At 36.8% G+C, this 12,383-nt stretch overlaps 1 pseudogene; it reads right to left on the bottom strand.

Annotated features, from left to right (window-relative positions):
* Positions 1 to 1,262: 1,262 nt before the first annotated feature.
* Positions 1,263 to 12,383, bottom strand: part of LOC102826314 — a 69,702-nt pseudogene continuing 58,581 nt past the window's right edge.

The following is a 12,383-nucleotide window of genomic DNA, read 5'->3' as shown; positions in this document are numbered from 1 at the left end:
GGGTTCTCAATCAGGGCAGTCTTTCACTTGATCATATCCAGTGATGATGAAAGGACCACCACAATGAAATCACAACACTATCACATATATCACAAAGTCATAGAATTTTTAAGTTAACAAGGTGAAATTATGTTAGTTTTGCTCTGAAGCAAAGTTTACAGTATATTATTAATGGAAATGGCTCCTAAAAATAAAGTTAAGGTGAATGAACCAAATTAAGTTGACTTATTGAAACTAGCAATCTCCCGGCTAATAAACTTAATGCATTTATACTATTACTTAGCAAGTTAGTAAAGGCATGGTGCTCACAAGATAATCTCATTTACTGGGGTGCAGCAAATGGTATAAGGATTCTATACTCAGTTGTGCCAGCATACCCAATTAATATACAACAGCTGTGAGTCTTTTTTACTAATCAACACTTCTGTCAGTATCTTCCAAAAGAGCCTGTCAATGAAGAGACGATCAAACCCACTTGAACTTAAAAGAAAACTGTGCCCAACGTCTACCCTCCTCTGGGAGTATAATACTAGTATAAACCCACAGTGTGAAAATATATTGCTTTATTTGGAGGGATGGCCAGGAGATAAGAGTGGGATCTGTCATGGTGAGAGCAATCAAAGGACTACAAATACAGGGAGCAATAGTGTTAAAATAATTATACACAAAATGAATAACTGAATCATTTTCTTAAGAGGACTTGACTCATGGAAGAAAAACTTTAATTGCTGTTGAAAAAAACATATGGATGAAATAGAAATTGGTTTCAATAACATTCATAAAGAATATGTTCTAGAAACTGGAGGTAACAGGATGTAAAATTCTGGCAGCAATTTAATCGAACAGTCCCAGAGGGTTCGGCTGAGGCCAACACCTAGTGAAGATGAAAGCCTTGTCTGTGGGGAATTTTGGATTACACCTGGAGAAATACTACACTGTGCATAAACCAAATCAAATTGTTTTCACAAGTGTTGTAAAGTTTCATACAGTAAGAGTTTTTTTTCTACATGCACTTCAATTTCACAGCAAGAATAGCATAGAATACATAAACACCGAAGAGAGCATTCATGCAAGATATCTAACTCCTTGATGTAATAATGCATACAATTAAAAATTATTATACTATGATTACATCTAGGGCTTTCTGCAACTACATGGTGGTGGTTATGGAAAGCATGGCCCCTGGTATCAACACCTAGAAAGCAGCCACCACATTCTTCTATGTGTGTTCTCTTTTTGCGGTTTTTCTTCATTTTTCTTAATCAACTCTGCTGTTGCTGCTTCTTCTTAGCAAAACTGGTAAAAACAAAGTTGTAATCATTGAACATAGCACTCTGGCAATCAAGACATTTAAAACCTTCAATCTTTTGGGCAACATTTAGAACTCTGATTTACAAACAGGTGGTCACAAATTTTCCTAGCTTAAAGACTTCCACAACTTTCCTGATCAGTTCTTTGTAGGAGGTCTGACTTAGGTTATTTCAAAGCTGACATAAGAAAACTCTGGTTCTGGAGTTATGTGAATAGTCCAATAAGTTCCATCTGATTTGATTCCATTCATTGAATACACACAAGGATTAAAGAGTGTGGCATCAATGACAGAACCTGGTATCAGGTCACAAATTCCACTCTCACGAGTGACATCCTTTGCAGTAACACCATCTTTCATGTAGAAATGGTCCATAACTGCTGGGTCAAGCTCACTCATCAGATTTTCCACGGTTTGATCTGGCTGGCTGATTACCTGACTCTCTGGGAAACCCAAAGTATACAAGTACCAACAGTCAGAATGCACGCGTCTCATACAATATGCTGTTCCATTTGAGGAAATTGTGTTAAGAAACTCTATTTCTTCCTGAAAATTCCCATGTAGGTACCCTTGGTAAGAAGGCTTCGTGAATTTCTTTCAAGAATAAAAGAAGCTTTAAATTGAGTCAAACCCACTGTAATCCTTAGAAAGCTTCAATAGGGGAACCAGTGCTTTCAGTAAGAGGGTGGTACCACATGTCTTCAAAATGCAACGTCTCTTGGAAGACAAACATGCTACTCTCACTGAGTACATAAGCTTCCTGCTTGTTAGTTTTTGTCACACTTATGACTGAACATGGCACATCCTTCAAAAGTATATCCCACTCGGATCTTGGGATGATGCAAAGATCCCCAGATACTTGGTTTGCGTTCGGCTTCTGCCTGTAGAACCAAACCTCCAGCAGCTTCTCAGTCCCATCGGAAAAGCTGTGCAGCTTGCATCACTGTTAGTCTAGTGAACAACCAACAACCACAGAAAATCAACTAAATTAAGTCTCTCTCCCGCCGCTGCCTCGGCCGTGGATTGTTCAGCTGTGCTTAAAGTTGTTGTTGTTGTTGTTGTTGTTTCTATAATTTTATATTAACTTTTTTAAAAAAAGGATTGATAAAAATTTCCCGGCTTGTGTGTGTGTATGTGTGAGTGAAAATTGAACGTGAGTCTGTTGGAAATAGAGGCAGATACAATTCAGTGTCTTGTAGTTCACTGTTTCCCCATTACAAAGAGTAGAGCAAGTGCTAGCTAGTGTCGCCGGCTATACTGTGTAAACCGACCATTAGGTTTTAAGCAGTGTCTTCCCCCTTTGATTCTGTGTGCAGTTGTCTTTGCTGAGCGGATCCATGCTAATATGTAGTGGAAGCCTCTAGAGGTATAGGGTGTCCACAGGCTCAGGCACCCCCTCTAGTCACCAGAGTGGAGGTACACATAATAGTGAGGGCCCCATGAACAGAGAAAATAAAAAAATGTTCACACTGTTATCTCTGAGGATCAGTCAGACCTCTGTGGTGGGAGTCCTCCTCTGAACCTTCACCTACTATGTCACACCCAAGATAGCCGCTCTGGGATTGGCTGACAGTCACAGACCAGAAAACACCACCTTTCTTGCTTCTGCTCTAAATTCCACTATCTGTAAGCCTTTGAACTTTCTAACTATTCCTTTATATGTAGTTCAGAGTTCTGGGACCATCCCCTGAACATGCTTTTTCTGGTGTCTGTGTTATTGCTGGTGGAGGTTTGCATCACACTTCTCCCTAACTGCCACTAATCCCCACCTCCTCTAGTTTACATTTTTGAATAACACAAAAGTTGTCATTCTATAGAGAAATTACCTTTTTTCAGTCTTAGTGCCATATTTGTATCAATTCAGGATTTAACATTTGGGCACTATTCAGAAAGCATCATACAGTTCTGGAAAGTTCTTAAGCATTCGTCAATAGCCTGATTAAACTGGATAAAATGAACCTGGAAGTGAATTCTGGGGTAGATTAGTTTTAAAAAAAATGCCCCAAAGGGGGAAGGTCAGCCAGGATATAATTTGTAAAACTTAATGAAGAAGTAAATGTGATGTGAACCTGGCTGCTGGTTGTAACTATAGGAAAGTATTGTTATATGCTATCAATTCATAGCAATCCTATATAGGTTTCTAAGGAGAGTCTGGTGGGTTTGAACTACCAACATGTGGTTGGCAGTGCGGTGAATATCTTACAATGCCACACCAGGGGTCCTGTTGAATAGTACAGAGAAAATAAAATTGAAAGAAGCATGATGCAATGTATCATCAAATATAAAAACTGATTGAATGCCGGGAGATAAGAAGAAAGATAGATCTTTTTGTGCCTGGCTGACTGTGTGAGGGCCTTAATTTAAGATTATATTCCATGTGTGAATGCAGGTCTACTCTGAGTTTTTCATTTAATAAACTTCCTTTATTAACTCACACATTGAACCAATTTCAACCCTGCTAATTTTCTAATGGGGGCATCAGTGATAGAATTCTCCTCTTCCAGGTAGGAGACCCAAGAATGATTTCTAGCCAATATACACAAGTGCAGTCACCAGTCATCTGTCAGTAGTAGACTGTATTTTGCTATGATTCCAAACAAATCTGTCTTGGAAGATATACAACTAGAATACTTCTAGAAGCCAGGAAGGTAATAATTTGTCTCTCATACTTCAAACATATTATCAGGAGGGACTAGTCATGGGAGAAGGACATCATATTTGCTAAAATATAGCGTTGGTGAAAATAAGAAAGACCTTCAGTGAAAATGGATTGACAGGGTTGCAGCATTAGGCTATAGTTTAATAATGATTGTGAGGATGGTGCCGGACCAGGCCTTGTTTTATTCTGTTGTACATAGGGTCACTATGAGTTAGAACTGATGTGAGTAAAACTAACAACAACATGATGCCGAACAGTTTTCAATGGAACTTCCAGATCAAGATGGGCTTGGAAGAGACATCTGAAGATTTGTAATGAAAATACTATTAATCACCAACCACTCATGGGCACGGTGAGGACACAGGGCTGGGAAGTGTTTCATCCTGTTTTGCAACAACTCATGTGGTTGTCATGAGTTGGAACTATCTCCACGTCAGCTAACATCAGCAGCAACATTCTGATATTTGATCTTTTGACACAAGACAAAAAAGGGAGCTTTATAGAGTTCACATAAGAGCTAGGCAACAAGAAGAGAGCAGAATATTTCTACAAATGCAATGCCATAAAATACAAGAAGTTAAAGCAGAGAAAAGTTTAATTTGCTGCAGTTCATATCCTCTTAAATATTTACCTCTATGTTTATGATGGCACTGTGATAGAAGTGGCAGGTAGAGAGAATACCGCTATCTATATAAGTCCTTGCATTCAAAAAGAAAATGTTAACAGTGATCATCTCCTAGCCCTCTTGTTATTGTTAGGTTCTGTGGAGTTGATTCCAACTCACAACAACCTTATACACAACAGAGAGAAACACTGCTGTGTCCTGCGTCATTCTCATAATCCTTGCTAAGCTTGAGTCCGTTGCTGTTGCCACTATGCCAATCCATGTCTTTAGCGGTCTTCCTCTTTTTTGATGACCTTCCACTTTACCTAGATGATATCTTTCTCCGGGGATTGGACATTCCTGAAAATATGTCTGAAGTATGAGAAACAAAGTCTCCCCATCTTGGCTTCCAAGGGGTATTCTCATTGTTGCTCTTTCAATACAAATGTGGTTGTTCTTCTAGCAGTCCATGGTACTTTTTATATTCTTCTCTAACATCATATCTTGAATGCATCAATTATTTTATGATCTTCTTTATTTATTGTCCAAATTTAATATGTATATGAGGCTATTGAAAATACCATGGCTTAGGTCATGCACACTTTAGTCCACAAACTGATATCTTTGCTTTTCAACACTCTTAAGAGATCTTGTGCAGAAAAATTTCCTAATGCAATATGTCACTTGATTTCTTGACTACTACCTTGAAGTGTGTTGATAGTGGATCCAACCAAAATGAAGTCTTTGACAACTTCAATCTCTTCTCCATTTATCATGATGTTATTTATTTGTCCAATAATGAGGATTTCTGTTTTCTTTATATTGAAGTGCAGCCCATACTGAAGGCTGTGGCCTTTGACCTTAATCAATAAGTATTTTAAGTCATCTTCATTCTCAGCAAACAAGGCTGTATTATCTGCACATCACAGTTTGTTAATGAGTCAGCCTCTTTCCTCTTCATATAATGCCACTTTCCTCTTCATATAATCTAGCATCTTGGATTGTTTTATCAGCATACAGATTTAATAAGTATGGTGAAAGAACACAACCCTGGTTTACACCTCAGTGTTCCCTTGTTCTATTCCAACAACTGCGTCTTGGTCTACGTAAGAGTTCCTCATGAGCAAAATAAAGTGTTCTGGAATACTCGTGTTCCACAATGTAGACTATAGTTTGCCATGATCCACAGAGTTGCAAGCCTTTTAATAGCAAATAAAACCCAGGTAAACATCTTTCTGGTATTCTCTGCCTTCAACTAAGTCTTTCTAACCTCAGGAATGATGTCTGCTATTCCACACGCTCTTATGAATTCAACTTCAGCCTCTGGCAGTTCCCTGCCAATGTAATGGTGCATCTATATTGAAATATTATGAGTAAAATTGTACTTTATCTGATAGTTATGATAATGTCCCATGACTTCTGTATTCCATTGGGTGACCTCTCTTTGGAATGGGTACAAATATGAAATTCTTCTAATCAGTTGGCCAAATTTATTTTCATAGGTGAGTGAATGCTTCCAGTGCTCCCTCAGTTTGTTAAAAGATTTCAATTTGCATCCCATAAATTCCTGGACCATTGTTCTTTGTCAATGCCTTTAGTACATGTTGGACTTCTTCCATCAGTACCATTGGCCCTTAATCATATTCTATTCTTGAAATGCTTGAATATTGACAATTTATTTTTGGTACAGTGAATCTATGTACTCCTTTCATTTTTTTTTTTTTTTTATGCTTTCTGCATTTTCAATATTTTGTCAAAAGAATCCTTCAGTATTTCATGTCAAGGCTTGAATTTTTTCATCAGTTCTTTCAGCTTGAGAAATGCTGAGTATGTTCTTCTGTTTTGATTTTCTACCACCACATCTTTGCACATTTCTTTATAATAACTGACAATGTCTACTTGAGCTGCCCTTTGAAATTTTCTGTTCAGATATTTTACCTCCTCATTTCTTCCATTGACTTTAGCCTCTCTATGTTGGAAAGCAAGTTTCAGACTCTCTTATGACATCTATTTTGGTCTTTTCTTGTCATCTTAATGACCTTTTACTTTCTTCCTATATGATGTTCTTGATGTCATCCCACAACTCTTCTGGTTTTCATTCATTAGTGTCTAATATATAAAATCAGTTCTTCAGATGATCTATAAATTCAGGTGGGATGTATTCAAGGTTATATTTTGGCTCTGGTAAACTTGTTTTAATTTTCTTCAGCATCAGCCCAAACTTGCATATGAGAAATTTGTGGTTTGTTCCACAGTCTGTCCCTGGCCTTATTTTGGCTGATGATCTGGAGTTTTACCACTGTCTGTCTCCACAGATGTAGTCAGTTTGATACTTACGTATTCCATGTGGTGACGTTCATGTGTATAACTGTCTTTTATGTTGTTTCCAGAAGATATTTGCAGTGAAGAAGTCATTGGTTTTGCAAAATTCTATCATGCAATCTTCAGCATCATTTTTCTCATCAAGACCATATTTTCCAGCTTTTCATCCTTCCTCTTTGTTTCAAACCTTTGCATTCCAGTAATTATCAATACATCTTAATTGCATGTTTGATCAATTTCAGACTAAAGAAGTTGGTAGAATTCTTCGATTTCAACATCACTGACTTGACTGATTGGTGCATTGATTTCAATAATAGTGGTATTAACTGGTTTTCATTGTAGGCATATGGATATTCCTGTCACCAACAGCATTATACTTCAAGATAAATCTTGAAATGTTCTTTTTGGTGTGATGCAATTCCTCTTCAATTTTGTCATTTCCTGTATAGTAAATCATGTGATTGTCAGATCAAAAAATAGCTAATACCAGTTCATTTCAGCTTAATAATGCTGAGGATATCAGTATTTATGCCTTCCATTTCATTTTTTTGATTACTTCCAATTTTCCTAGATTCATATTTTGTGCATTCCAAGTTTGAATTATTAACGGATATTTTCAGCTGTTTTTCCTCATTTTGAGTTGTGCCCCATCAACAAGTGAAAGTCCCAAAGGCTTTATTTCATCTGCATCATCATGGTCAACACTACTTTAAGGAGGCAGCTCTTTACTGGTCATAACTGGGATGCCTTCCAACTCGAGGGGTTAATTTTCTAGCACTATATCTTACAATATTCTGGTGCTCTTCTTCATGTTCACTATTCCATATTTTGTAGTATATTATTGTTTTCCACTGCTATTCATAAGGTTTTCAGTAGCTAAACTTTTGGAAGTAGGTACCTCCCATTTTTTCATGTCTTTCCTAGTCAGGAAGTTCATCTGAAACCTGTCTACCATGGTGACTCTGCTGGCATTCAAAATACTGGTGGCATAGCTTTTAGTATCACAGCAACACACAGGCCATGTAACAAACTCATAGATGAGTGGTCACCTAGCCTTTTTATAACCTAGATATATAAGGCAAAGGAGACATACTTGATGAAGGCTATCCCTCAATCCATTCATTCTTTCCTTTTACTGAACCAAGATTTTTACCTATAAGAACTCAACATTAATTCTTATATATTAAGTCTGAAAGTAAACACTGAATGCTTTAAAATGTGTGAATCAGAGAATGCATAGATGTAAGATTCAAAATCTGGACATGTGTAAAATATTAACACAATACCAGATCAAGTCATATTGTTAGCTGAATATTTTAATTTAAGAATATAATTTTTATGGATAATATCAAATCTCATTCATGTAAAAATATAACATCATTTTGGTGATGCTAAGGAGTAAAGCAAGAGTTCTAGAAATTTTGAAAAATGATATCCACTCTGTAACAAGCAATAGTCTTAAGAATACCATGAAATATGTGACAATAAATTTATCACTAAGTAATTCATCATGAAGGTACAGATAAAGGGCATGTTCCCAATAGTCTATAAATAGGTGACCTGTTTAATAATGAGGGTACAATACCTTGTTCAGTGAATGCACCTGCTAGAGAACATAAATCAATATTTAAAATTATAAGATTTTTATGGCATAGGCAGTTCTGAGTTGTCCTGCAGAAATTTATTGTCTTATTGCTTGTTTACATAATCATTTCCTCATTTACTTGTGCCAGGATCCTGACAGAAATAATTTATGAGCATGTGTGTACATGCAAACACACCAACTTCCTTATTGCTTATGATTTGGAACCCAAACATGATTCACTCTAGGTAAAAACAGTATTACAACTTGTGTGTGTTCAGCTTGCTTTTCATAAATAGCCTAACTACTGATAGTATTGATCACAGTAAAAGTTTTAGAATTTTGTTATCAAAATTTTGATAAAGTTTTATTATATAGAACATAAAGAAATTCTAAAAATTAATAACAAAATCAATAAGTAGATCAATTGAAAAGTAGACTAAGCAAATGAACAAGCATATCACAGAAATAGAGACCCATAAGGCTACTTAGTATTTGAAAAGTTGCTTAAAGTCAATATTAATCTGGGAAATAAACATTTTTAAATGTGACAATTTATATTTGTTAGATTTTCAAAATTAAGAAGTTAAGCAATTACAACCACAATCTCAAATATTTTCAATTGGCATAGCCATTTCAGAAAGCAAAATAATATCACCTTGTAAAGCTCAATATTCATATGTCTCCTTACCAAGTGATTCCATTTTTAGACCTATATCCAAACTTTTGCTTGTGTATATCATGTACAAGGAGCTTCAGTAATGCATGGAAATATTCTGTTATCTTTAAATCCCAATTTTGCATGAACTTTCTGAAGTCCGTCTATATAGCCATGCCCTCATAAGCACTATTTGTATTAGCAAAAATATTTTAGAAACATTAAAATGAATAAATTGTGGCATATTAGAATAATGAACCATTAGACATTAGATAAAATAATTAATTACAGTTATACAGGAACAAGAATGAACTTTGGAAGCATAATATTGCATAAAATCATAAATCCTTAAGACCACTTGTGGCATGCTATTTTTTATACGCTCACAACAACTATGAGAACAAAACCAAAAATACCCTAAACAACTTGCTTTCGTGTACCAACATATATTAGATACAGCTTTGTATTATATTTTAATAGTAAAGAGACAGACAGCAATAATAGGTAAATGTGAGTTTTTAGAATTACAATTCTAGTTCTTCAACTGGGTAATAGGTTTTTATGTGTTCATTATAACATTAGAGTTTATTCGTCATATCAGTATTTTAATTACATCTATTTGTATTGATATAATATATTGAAAATTGATAAAGCAAAATAAAAACAAATTAAGTAGCTATATTATTCTTTGTCTTTAATAATGGGATTTTATTTAATCTGATCAATTTACATATCATATAAAGAGAGGGAGTTCTGGTGTGGCACAGTAGGATAATGCACTGGACTGCAAGGTCATTTAGAACAGCAGGTTTGGCTGTTCGAACCCACAAACCACTCCTCAGAAACCCTATACAAGGTCACTATGCACTTAACAATAACAACAATGAGAGAGTTAGAAGCTCTGGTGCTATAGTGGCTGAAAATCTCCACATCATTTTTCACAAATTTATTTTACAATTTCTTACAATTTTAAATGAAGCAAATAGTATACCAAATAAAAAGGCTTTTATTGTAGGGGACTAAATGTGGTGCTGTGGATTAATGCACAGGAATGCAAAGTAAGTTTGAATCGCAAGGTCGGAGGTTCAAATTCACCAGCCACTCCTTAGAAACCCTATACCGGGTCACTGTGAGTCAGAACTGACTTAACAGTATTTAACAACAACAACAAGAGCTCATTACTACCCACTGGTCTGTCAGCTTGCTGTACTGTGATAGCTTGAGTGTTGCTATGATGCTGTAAACTGTCACTACTGCTATTTGAAATACCAGCAGGGTCATCCATATTGGGCAGGTTTCAGTGGAGTTGTTTAGTTTGACAAATGAAAAAGGACCTGGTGAGCTATTTCTGAAAAAAACTGGCCTTGTGAAAACCTTATGGGTAACAACAGAGTATTGTCTGATATAATGCCAGAAGATGAATCCTTCAGGTTGGAAGGTCATCAAAATTCAACTGAGGAAGAATTGCCTCTTCAAAGCAATATCTACCTTACTGACATTAATGGACTAAAGTTTCATTTACTGATGTGACACTAATCTGAATGGCAATTTGTTGCTGCTTTTGAGTTGTTTCTGACCCGTAGCAACCCTCTATAGGTTTCCAAGGAGTGGCTGGTGAACTTGAACCATCAACCTTGTGGTTCGAACTGACTTTTCAGTCCAGCACATTAACCCGTAGTGCCATACCAGGACTCCCCAAGTGGCAATAAACAGGTGTGAACATCATTATAATTGCAATTTAAAATGTACAAAATATGATTAATGGAAAGTTATCAAAAATGAAACAGAATGCTTCAGGATCAAAATCCAAGGTATTAGTTAGCTAAAATGGACTGGTACTAGTTATTTTTATTCAGGCAATCATATGACCTTCTGTGCTGGCATTGTGAAACTGAAGAACATTGTGTTTACTGTCAAAAGAATATTTCGGGGAGAGACGGCAATCCAGCAGATTAAGCAGAAAGGCTGTATGGCCCTCTACAAAAAAGACAGAAATAACCAAATGTAACAGACACAGATAATGTGTGCTGGAGTCTTGGTATTATGAGCTTCAAATGAAGGGATAGAAAAGTGGATTAAAAGCTTACTGGGACAGAAAGAGCAGATATAGCAAAATAAGGAGAGAGCTTGGTGATATGATCCAGCATCCAGGAAGGCACAGACATCTTGAGCTTTGGTGAGCAGCTTCAGAGACAAGAAAACTTACCAGTGTTGCAGAAACAGATCTGTGCTGCAGAAACAAAGTTATGATTTTGTTTTTCTTGTTCTTCACACTCTCCTGGTGACCAGAGGCAAGGTCAGCCACTACCCATATATACCCACAGGGAAGCTCCTACTCTCCCAGTTGTAAAGCTGCATGGATGTGAGGACAACAGTTGTAGACCCCATTAAATGAGGAAGAAGTTGTCTGCATTTATCATTTTCAAGCAGGCCCTGCTTACGATCTGCAGAGTTGATCCTGTCCAGCCCTGGGCTTGCTCTTACTAGGAGAAGCAGTTGAACTGATGATGCCAGTCTGTGTCAGTGGCCTGGCCAGCCAGGATGTGGTCATCTTGAACTTTCACAGGTGATTGTGAAGATAGTAGGTGGTACAGAAATATATCACTTATTGGTGTATAGAAAACCCTTTTTTTTTTCCTTCTCATATCCCTCATTACCCTAGTGACTAGAGGTGTGGTTGAACCCCATCTCATACACTACCAGGGAAGCACCTGCTTTCTAGGCTATTGAAGTCACATCAAAGTGTGCAGGGAGCTAGCAGCACCAACCCCTAAACCTAGAAAGAGTTGTGGCCTATTCCAGACCTACAGAACTAGCTCTGGTCAGCTCTGCAATAGAGAGACTTCTCACTTTGGGCTCCCCTCTGGGGTGGAAATACCCTAATCCTCCAGCTGTTTGGGGTTCTGCATGAACTACTTCCAGATTGGGTGCCCAGAGCAGGCAATACCTAACCTTTTAGGAACTCCAGTTAGGGTTGAATGTTACCATCTCATGCTTTACCCACCCACAAAGTGAGGTCTGTGGCTAGCAGAAGACCACAGGAGTCTCTATTCTCTTTGTCTGACACATGAGCTATTTTTTTCCCTTTTCATTGTTTTAGTTTCTTTATTCTATCTTGCATTTGTCTCTCTTGCTTTCTCTCCTTTCTATCTCCCTTTCATTTTTTTATTCTTATTTTTATGCTTCTCTTTACCAACTGATGCTGTCTCTTTCTTATTTTTACTATTATATCTCTATTTATTTATCCCT

Source organism: Chrysochloris asiatica, unplaced genomic scaffold (genome assembly GCF_000296735.1).
Source record: "Chrysochloris asiatica unplaced genomic scaffold, ChrAsi1.0 scaffold00022, whole genome shotgun sequence".
NCBI classification, from domain to species: Eukaryota; Metazoa; Chordata; class Mammalia; order Afrosoricida; family Chrysochloridae; genus Chrysochloris; species Chrysochloris asiatica.
Note: the sequence above shows the minus strand (reverse complement) of the source record. Positions and strands in the feature narration are given on the sequence as shown.